General features: G+C 36.4%; 1 long non-coding RNA gene across 1 annotated transcript; it reads left to right on the top strand.

Moving 5' to 3' along the window:
• Positions 1 to 266: 266 nt before the first annotated feature.
• LOC145563835 (uncharacterized) lies at positions 267 to 1685 on the top strand. Its single transcript, XR_014094626.1, has 2 exons — positions 267 to 481; positions 1274 to 1685. It is a non-coding gene; the product is annotated as an uncharacterized LOC145563835 (long non-coding RNA).
• Positions 1686 to 11174: the final 9489 nt, after the last annotated feature.

The following is an 11174-nucleotide window of genomic DNA, read 5'->3' on the forward strand; positions in this document are numbered from 1 at the left end:
TTTTGTATATTGTGACCTCTATGTCATTTTATTAAAATCTATAATCACCTTATTCTATGGGTTGTTTTACACCATAGGATTATTTAATGAACATTCAATAGCTAAGATTGCTTGTTTTTAGTTTTCACCATCAGCTTTGTTTTTAGAGGAACCTCCCCGTATATAGGGAAATAGATCATGATAAAACAAGCCTTAAGATCAAAACTAAAAACAAGCAATTTAAACCATTAGATTTTCATCTAACGGAGCAAATGAGATATGCGTGTATTTAATCTTGACGTGGGTGTTGTACGTTTTGTTTTATAATTTATCTCTCCTCTACTTTTTCTCTCTCCTCCTCCCATCTCACGTTCTCCTTCCCATGAACATTATCCTTCCCATGAACATTATCAAATTATAAAGGAATTTGGTTCAATCTTCATCAATTTCGTCATTAGCTTCAAAAAAGCGAGTTTTTCATTTATGATTTTTGCTTAATTTGGTATTTTATACGTGTTTTTGGAAATATCAAATTGATTTTTCAATTTGATTTTTTTGGGTTTAATTTTGAATTTCAGTTTCAGAGGAGTATTTATGAGCTGCATTTGTGTGATTTTGTGCGATTTTAGTAGCTTAGATATTTTGTATAACTTCTGCTCAATTTTTTTTGTTATGAATTCAATTATGAGTTATATGTAGCAGTACACTTCATTGGACCTTTTCCATGCTTATTCGCGTTCATATAAGTATAATTACGTTAAAATCTGAATTAATTTCTTCATATGAAATTCTTTGATCTACGTTTGTGATTTTTCTTGATTTGAATGAATTAGGTTTGATGTGTGATTTTAGCTCGATTTGCATCTTAGATTTTAGAATCTGGATATTTGCTACTTTTTCGTTTCTAATTTGTGTATTTTTTTATTTCTTTGTTTCTGATTTTTGTTTAATTTTGTAATTTTACCGGTTTTTTTTATTTTGGGAAATTATCGATTTGATTTGTTTTTTCGAGTTTCGACTTTAGTACATTTTCATACTGAGTAGATTTGAATGATATTTTGTTTAATTGAACTTAATTTCTTGGTATGATATGTTTTACGCGGATAATATGATTTTCTGATTTATACCTACATACATTGTTTTTGGATAAACTATGTTGATATTCTCCTGATTAATATGTTTAATTTGATTTCAAATTTTGCTATCTATGCATCGGATTTGATTTCTAGGTTTTGCAATTAGAATTTTTATATTCTTTTTCTATTTATTTTTATAATTTATGGTGTTTGCTTAGGCAGCTGCTCGTGGTGTAGTTCGGGAGTTGCTACAGCTCAGATTTGTATTTCGTGAGTGGTACAACAGCCGAGATTTTGTGCGGTGGCGAGCTAATGATTGCAGGATTGTCCGACGGTAGCTGGTTGTGACGCTGGGGGTGGAGTTAATAGAGTGATTGCAAGGTGGGTCATGCCGTGTCGTGGATTGGGGTGTGCAAAAAATTGGAACGGCATGGTATGGCCCGCCGAAAAGCAGGCACAGCACGGCACGAGCCACCTCTAGGCACGTCTCGCGGTGGCCCGACACGACACGATGCCCATGTTTAATTACATATAGTAACACTTTTTTGGCATGTGGTGATACCTTTGTTTTTATATTAGTGTATAGTGACCTCTATTTATATATACTACCTCCGTTAATACTTATGTGCAACTTTGGCGCACATAACGAATAACAATGCAAAAGATGAGGGGCAAACATTAGGGATAGATAAAGGAGTTAGTTAAAAGAAATGGAGAAAGAATGTAGGAACCCCCCCTTGCATTTTTCGTTGGGAAATCTGATTTTTTTAGAAGGATTTTGATTTCCCCCCAACTTTTCACCAAAAATTTGATTTTAGAGAGTTTTAAATTCCCTCTAACATTATAAAAAAACAACAAACATTCAAACATTCCAGCAAGTATTCAACATTAAAGAGGCTTATAAATAGCGACCTCTATATTCCCTGCAGCATTCATTGTTGTTCAGTAATTACAACACCAAGTTTTTTTAAAAGATGTAAATATTCACCCAAAAGTTTGCACTAATTACACTAAATTAGCCTATATAAACCTAAAAAATTACACCTAATTTAAAATTAGTGCTACACATCATTAATCTTTATAATTAGCCTTGCACACACTATAGGGTAGCTTCATCTCCTCAAAAACCATCATCAGCCAGCCCAACAATTTGAAAAACAACAGAGCAACAGAAGACATGGCACAAGCAGATGATGATTTGTTTTTCAATCTTGATCATTTAATCACAGAGGAAGAACTAGCAGAATTGTACTTTGAGCAAAAAGAACAAATGCAAGATGAAGACTATGAGCAATACAATTTAGACAATGAAAATATGCAGAAAGAAGAAAAAGAAGTCAATGCAACTGCTTACAACAACACACAAACAAAGGAAGAAGATATTCATGCAACAGGGCAACAAGGTAACCTACCAAACAGAAAACAGCTGACCATGCAACAAAAGAGGGAGATAATAGATGTGATGCTTGTTAAAATGCAAGAAGGGAACTTACCAAGAGGATACAAGAAACAATTATCAGTGAAATTCAAAGTTCACAAATCTACTATCATAAGAATTTTCAATGATATTAAAAAACAGTTGCCACATGGGAATTTAATTGATGTTAAGACTAAAAAGATAGGCAGGACAGCTCCAAAACCAAGGGATTTTTCTGATGAATTCCCATAGTCAATCCCTATATATTTAAGGTAGACAAAAATGTCAAATGCTGCTGCATTGAAGATTTTTCATGTCACTCTTCATTATCTGAAGAAAAAGGGAAGGCTGAGAACACACACGACAAGTAACAAGCCAGCACTAACAACAGACCATAAGGTTGCAAGAATGAAATTGGTTTTGTCTTTTATAAACCCAATCTAAGGAAATGAGGACCCCACTTTTGATGACATGCATCATGTCATTCACATTGATGAGAAATGGTTCTACCTCAATCCAGATAAAAGGAGATTTTATCTCCTGCCAAGTAAGGAAGATCCATACATGGCACAACAATCAAGAAGGTTCAAGTTAAAGGCTATGTTCATGGAAATTATTGGGAAGCCTCTGTATGCATCTACTAGGGAACTCCTACATGATGGGCATTATGGGATTTTCCCATTCACAGTCCAGGCAAAGAAATTAAGGAAAAACAAAGCAGCAGACACAATGGTCACTAAGGCACTCTAAAATGTGATGGGAGATGTAATCAGAGAGATGTTACTGAACAAGGTTATACCAACAATTATATCAAGATGGCCTGAAAGTTTGCCTAAAAATGTGGTCATACAATGAGATAATACAAGGTCACATCAAATTCCAAGAGATAAAGAGTTTATTGCAGCACCTCAAGCAAATGGGTTCAACATTCAATTTGTGTACTGAAAATGTGGTCATACAATGAGATAATACAAAGCCACATCAAATTCCAAGAGATAAAGTGTTAATTGCAGCAACTCAAGCAAATGAGTTCAACATTCAATTTATGTTCCAACCAGCACAATCACCAGATTTTAATGTGTTGGACTTACGTTTATTCAGATCTATTCAGTCTTTGCAATATCAGCCCTTTTCTAAAAATCTAGATGAGCTTATTGAGAAGGTTATTGATTCTTATAACGCATTCAAACAAGAAGTGAACAAATACATTTCGGTAACATTATAGAGATGCATGATCTAAATACTAAAGGTAAAAGGTGGGAACAAGTAAAAAATTCCACACATGATAAAAAAAAAAAAAAAAAAAAGTTGAGAATCTTGGCATTCTTCTAGATTGATGAGTGTCATTTATTACAATCATTTAGCCTCTTTTCGGATGATTTTTAATCGCTTTTAAAGCTATTTTATCTCTTTTTCTTTACTTTCATATGTCATTTCTCTAATTTGAGCTTTTTTGAGTTGTTTTTCCCGTTTTTTTGCATTTCTTGGTTTATTTGCTTTTTTTCTTTCATTTTTTTACTTTTCTTTGATTTTAGGAGAAAGGTGATGTCCAATGATCTCTATGGCTTTTTCTTGGGATTTATAAAGATCAAGATGCAAGCGGGTCTCTCCCTTTTGAAGCTTAAGAGTCGAGGTGTGCAAGCTCCAAGTCTTCTAGGCTGCGCTCTCGAGTTGCGTGGGCATTTAAGGTAGTGTTGAACCCACTGTGGGAGCATTTGGGAACTGCCACCCCCAGTATTCATTACTTGGAGTGCACGGAGGCATCAATGGACGTACGAGAGAGAGCTGCCCTGCTCCTAGGCGCGGGTGTGCAGCCCTGTTTCCTCCAATCCATACCCATTTCTTTGCGGCCGCGCAATATGAGGAGAGGGCACGCTTTTACGGGTTCTTTTTGGACGTCTAACTAGATTCTCCTTTGTTAGTTTTACTATATATAGATTTCTTCCTGTTTAGAGAAAGAATTGTATTAGCAATTGAATAGAATTAGATTTTTAGAGAGAGAAGCTCAAATTGGGGAAACTTTGGTTCTTAGATTCTAGAGAGAGAAACTTAGTGATTTGATGATTGTTACTTCTAATCTTCATCTTCTTTGATTTTTATCAAAGTTTTGTAAGAATTCTTTACTCTTTAATCCAAATTTAGTGTTTATTCTTGATATTTGGTTGAATTTTTAGTTGAATGTTTGATTTGATTTTTGATAATTTGAATACAATGTTGATGATGAATTTGGTGATTTGTTTAGTTTTCCTATTGAATCTTACAATGTATAGTGAATAGATTTCTTGCTAGAGATGTGATAAAGCATGTGTGAGTGATAATTCATAGCTATTTGGGGAATTTTGATTGATTTGATATTGTGATTGAATTAGTTGGTAGAAATTGTGCATGTGTTTGATGTTTTGAGGAATGATCAACCTTAATTATCAAGCTAGCTTGCATTGATTTGGAAGCTACTCTTATCGATTAAACTTTACTCGTGATGTTCCTAATATAGTCATTCGTAGAGACCACTAGTTTGACGCCTAGGAAATAGCTTTTCAAGTGCTTTTGATTGCACTATTTTCCCTCGCATTATTCGATTGATTGATTTCCTATGTAATTAGCATGTTTATCGTGAATGCATGTGTATCCTAATTCCCTAGTATCTTTGATATTGTTTTTCATATTCAAATTGTACTGTTGATTAGTTCTTATGTTAGACCAAACCGATTTGCCTAGACTTCAGAATAGCTTGACTAAAGACCATAGCACTTACCTCCATTCCTTTGGGTTCGACTCGGACTTACCCCTATACCAATAGTAGGTTTGGTTATAAATTTTGTTTGATTGAGGGAGTTTTAGAATCTAACGACCTAGAATTTCCTCCATCACAGATCAAGTTCATTTAGACAAGCAAATTGTGATGGAAGTTGTGGAGTACCTCAACACCATGTTCAGGTCAACACCCCAAGGTAATCCTGATGCAGAAGAGGACATGGAGGTGGATTCAGACTAGCTAGGTGATGGTACAAAGCAAATCAAAACATTAATAAATATTGCCACACATAACCACTTAAGACTTTATTTTTTTTATTGTGTCTCTTATTTTTTTTATTTTTTTTTTATATAATTTTGCAGTCTCAATGAATAGGTAGGTGGTTAGGTGTATTTTGTGTGTTAAGAGTGAGGCAAACATCAAAGGCAATAATGTGTAAGTTCTGGTTCACTTGTAAAAGGCTTTTTGTAGCCACATTTTGAATGAAATGAAATTGTTAAATCAGTTATGCTGATTAAGCCATTAGAGGAATACTTATTTTTTTTTTTTAATACAACTCTTCAAACAAGGTTACCTCAAAAACAATCACTTTAAAGTGATTGTTGGAGCAAAACCCCTGTTCAAAGAGTAATTCACTGGATTCCCTTCATCATTTGGATTACATATAAACATTGTAGTTAAATAAATGGGGGACTCCCTACTGATCACTTTTGCATGCATAATAAGGGGACTCCTATACACAATGTCCTATACACAATGTTCTCTACAACAATGATAATTGAGAACAATATAGCCACCAAACATCTAAAGATGAATAAACCAACCAGCATATATCCTCATCATTCAACAATCAAATTCCCAAAAGGGCCAAAAGTCATCAATACAACAACACCCAAACAGAAATCAAACAACTTGATCCATCAACCATGAACTATATCTATTAACATCGAACATAATCATCTAACAACATGGCCCTTCAAGAACAACAACACAGTAGAACCAAAGCAACCAGCAAACTCCAACCACAATTTACATAACCAATAATTCAAACAACATAATCCAATATTATACACCTAACATGAACCAACAATAATCCAGAATGCTCCAGCCAACAAAAATCAACAACATAATCCAACAGAAACTGGTATAAGGAAAAGAAAAGGGACTCACATAAGTTATTCCATCCTTATTCAACAATCATCAACAACATCAACCATTATAATCCACCAAGTACCAAGAGTAAAATACAGACAGTAAAAGCCATCAACCAATAAGCCAAAATCAGAAGCAATTAATCAAAGCAAATAACCAACATACAATCACAAGCATCAAAGTAAAGGGACTCAAATAAAAAATGAAAGAATTTCGGATTAGGAAACGCTACGCAGGCATTCACTCAGAGGGTTGAACCTTAGGGTTCAGCCGCCTCACATAGTGCTTCACAACAGGGCAAGAAGAAGAGGCAGAAGTAGGCTTTCTGGAAGGAGGTGATGAACCCTCCTCCTTTTCGGGCTCTTCATCAGATGAGAGGACAATGAAATCGTGGTCTGGAAGCCCACGCATCCTCCTTAGAGCAATAAGCACCGCCTTCCTCTTAGCCCAAACCTTGGGGGGTGGCCTAGTCCTCTTAGGTCTGGGCTTTTTTGTGGCCACAACACTTCCCTCACCACTCTCAGCAACTAGATGTAGACCGACATCTGCGAAATCAAGCGATTTCTTGCCTCGGTTCTCACCCTGTCCCTCCTCTCTCTTTAGACGTTCCTCCTCCTCTACATTCTCTAGAACCTTCCCCGAAGCTTTGTATCTGGTAGAAGTACAGTGGGACCAAATTCACTAGACTCGTAAAATTGACAAGGAAAAGGAGAACTCGTCTCAATGTATGCTTCGTCACCTTTGTCATCTGTCACCATGTATGCTTCGTGTAAAGGATCAAGGTTAACCATTTTTGGGAGGGATTTGTTTTTATGAAAGATCGAAGTGGAGAAGAGTGGATCTGGAGGGAGGAAGAAGAAGAAACAAAGATGAAGAGGAGATAAAATGTCACAGAAGATGAACTATGGTTCATGTGGAGAAATCTCTAGAACATAAAGAGAAACCCAACCATTGAATTTAATTTTTGGTGGTCGGGAAAGTGAGTAAATGAGGAGAGGTGGGGGAATTGGGAAAATAAATGGGGGGAGTAATTAGTTTTAGGAAATCTGGTTAGTTTAGGTTAATGTAGTTAAGATATAATAAGGGTAAAGTTAAATAATTAAAATTTTTAAGTAAAGGTAAAAGTGTAATTTTCAGGTTTTTTTTAACTAAAAATAGAAAGAAAGGGGTGATAAGAATGGTGTCCTTCGAACAAGTTTATTATTTTGATAGAGGGTTTGAAATTATTATAAAGCTAATTATTCTGTGAGGTTAAGTGATCGGAATGCCTAGTTGGAGGCCGCTTTCGATCAGTAATATTAATGTATAATTAATATTACAGCTTAATCTTGACTAAAACCTTCAGGTCACACCCAAGCAAACTGACGATCCGTCACAACGATTAATCCGAAAGGAATTAATGAGTCACTCGAGTATTATAAACATAGACGTCGAAAATTGAGCTAGGAGCGTCGACACCGAGCGTCGCATGTCGGGTAGAATTAATAAAACGACAAGACGGTAAAAATTAATTAATCAACAATTACCAAAATACTCCTAGCATCGGAATGCCCTGAGAAAACCGAATGCTAGGGGCACAAGGTGCTAGCATGGCAGCTAGCATGCGCGCTGCACCATGCCGAGGCTGCTAACAGCGCTGGCTGGTGCGTGGCGTAGCAAGCTAGCACGCACATGCTAGCATAGCTAGGTGCTAGCACAAGCGCAACATCATAGCGCGCCACACCCAGCAGCCCGCAAGCAAGCAACCATTGCTTGCTGCGCTGGCTCACAAGAGCACTGGCAGCAGCGCCAAGCAGCCTGCATTAATGCGAGGCATGTTAGCGCGGGCTGCTAGCCCTCGCAGCCAGCTGGCATGCCCAGCCTAGGGGCAAGGCAGCCAGCTGGGCAGCCTTAGCCTCCAAGGCTGACAACGCCAGCTGGCGCGGGCTTAGTGGTTCCGAGAGAGAGGAAGTGTAAAGTGGTTTTGGGGAGGCTTGGGGAGCAAGGCTTTGGTCCCCCACCCCCTTGTGGTCCTCACCTGCTCTCTCCCTCCTTGCTTGACACTTGTTGATTATTTATTGCATTGCTTTTTCTTTTGATTTTTTATTTAAAAATAAAATAGAAAAATGATTTTTACCAACTCTCCCACATTGATGGGAGTGAGGAATATTCATGGGATTTCTCTATGAATACCAAAGTATTGGGATTTGAAAACCCACTTGAGTTGAATTCAATAAGGCATCTCCGAAAGTGAGAAAACCTTTAAGTTCATAAAAACTCGAGTAGTCTTATTTTTGGTCTAGCTCAGCTAAACTCTGAGTAAGGGCCGGACAGGTCATTGTTGCGGGTGGATTTCCGAGGGAGGTTCACCCGATTGCGGGACTCGAAGCTTTCGAAGTAAGGGCTCATTAAAGGGAGCGAAGCACGCACCAAGGGTAATATTGTCTTTCTCCTTGTCTTGTTAATTATGCTTATTAGTTATATTAATTGTGAGCAGGTCTTGGGGTCGAGTTTTTGTAACTAATATTTTCAAGGTGTTAAAATGGCTTTAATTTCTTGTTGTGGTTGCTAATTAGATTAGCAGCTCGATTTTATTAATTATAATCTCGTTTTAATTAGAACTTTGGCTCCCGAACCCAGATTTTCACTCAAGACTAGTGAATTTTAGGTGGAAACGACGTTTTGGAAAAGATTCAATCCTTTAGGTCTGTGAAAAAGCCAAATTCTTCCCAGAAATGCCTGTTTCGAGGGATTTTTCATTTTGACGAAAAATTTCAAATCTTTTAAACCTTGAATCTTAATGGGATATTAATTGTGATTATATGTCTGGTTCTTCTTTTAAGCTTCTGCAATTTTAGACCACTGTTGAGCATGATTACTATGTAGTAATTGGTGCTTAACGGTTGGCTCAATTTTTCACATAATTGTAAATCAATTGCTTTAAGTGTGAAAAGTTTGTGTTTTTGAGGCTCTTAAGTATTAAAGATATAACCTTTAATTATTTTAATTGGTTGGAACTTTATGCTATTAAATTCCTTGGTTGTTTATTGAACTTTCTTGATTTAATCATTTATTAAGTTGATTAAAGTCATAAAGTTTCAAATTTGTGGTTGAAATTTAATTAATCTTCATATTGAAAGATGTAATTTTTTTTAAGGATTCACAAGTTAAGTTGGAATTTTTCATTGAATATTTATGTTCATTATTCCAACTCTCTTTAAAGTTTGTCAAATCTCATGATTAATTTATGTTGATTAAGTTAATAGTGAGAATAGCCCTTCATATTTGTAGCATTAAGTTGAACCAAATTTTATTTAAAAAAATAGTTCTTGGATTAATTTGGTTTGTGCACTTAAAATGAATTTTATTTAGTTGGACTTGTTTTATTTTTATTTTGCCCAAATGTTGATTCTAAAATCAATTTAGAATTAATTTTATGTCACACAAAAATCGAGAGATAAACCCGAAAGCATGACCACGCAACTTGAGGCACAATAACCCCAAGCATGCTCTCGGCCAGCTAGGCAGCTTGCGCAGCCCGCATGTGGCTTCCGTGGCTGATGGGTGCTGCCTCGTGCGTGCATGTGTGCCAGCGAGTTGGTGCGCTGCTTGACGCGCGCAGGCATGCATATGCGAGGGCTGTTCGGGTTAAGGCTGCTAGCCAGCATGAGCCTAGCACAGTAGCAAGGCCAGTGCGAGCAGCAGTCTCGCACCATGCCGAGGCTTGGTGCCTAGCAAACCAAGCCTTGATGCTTGGTGTTAGGCACACGATCATGAATGGGCTATGCAATTTTGCGTTTTATTTCCCATTTAATTATTTTATTTATGCTTATTTAATTTAATTAAATATTAGAGGCTAGACCTCGGTTTTGAGCGGCACTTGCAAATTTTAATTCGGCAAAATTTTGGGTTTACCGGCTTAATTAATCGGAATAATTAAGTTGGATGTGGAATTTAGTGGGAGTTTCATTATTTATTTGAGCTATTTTAATTGGGCTTGATCACATAATCGGTTAACAACTTTGACTAGTTTGAATTAGGCGCGTTCATCATATTAACAACCTTAGTAAGTTACTAGTTTACGCATGTTGATGCATTGTTACTTGTTTTTGTTGTAAAATACATGGGCTATTCACACATAGTGAATGGATGAATGGAATGTATATTCTGTCACACGTTTTATGAAATGGTTACTAGTGGGGCCCGATTATATTAGGATAGAAAATACGGACTGCGTTCTGTCATTTATTTTTGTAAATCTAAATGCGGTCTGCAAACCATTGCGTATTTTTATACCTTAATATTTAGATTAGTCCTAATCGTAGATACTAGTAGTTGCATAATTTTGGTTATGTCTTGAAGACGGAGTTTCTTGGAAGACGAAGCCATGAAGTTGCAAGAGAAGACCCTTGAAGACTCAAGTGGACATGCTAGTTGCCAAATGCATCATTTACTTATATTTTTGATATATATTTATGCTTATATATATGAATGATATGTTAGATGCATGCTTAGGATTTTGAAATGTTGCGATGATTAATTAAGTTCACTTAAATCAACCAACATAGAAACCCTAGGTCCCTAAAATATTGAGAAAAACTTGTCATTCCAAAACAACACTTACCGAACTGATGACAATAGTGATGGGCTACACCAAAGAGAGACATCACTACTTTCCTAGGAATGTAAGGCATACCGGGTATGCATGTTGGTTTTGGTTAAATTCATCGATATGAGTAAGGAGTCCTTACATGTCGTGGCAAAAGAGATAAATTGTCACGAGAGCATTAGATGTGACGATTTATCAAACTAAGAG

The sequence above is a fragment of the Chenopodium album genome, chromosome 10, assembly GCF_948465745.1.
Source record: "Chenopodium album chromosome 10, dcCheAlbu1.1, whole genome shotgun sequence".
NCBI classification, from domain to species: domain Eukaryota; kingdom Viridiplantae; phylum Streptophyta; class Magnoliopsida; order Caryophyllales; family Amaranthaceae; genus Chenopodium; species Chenopodium album.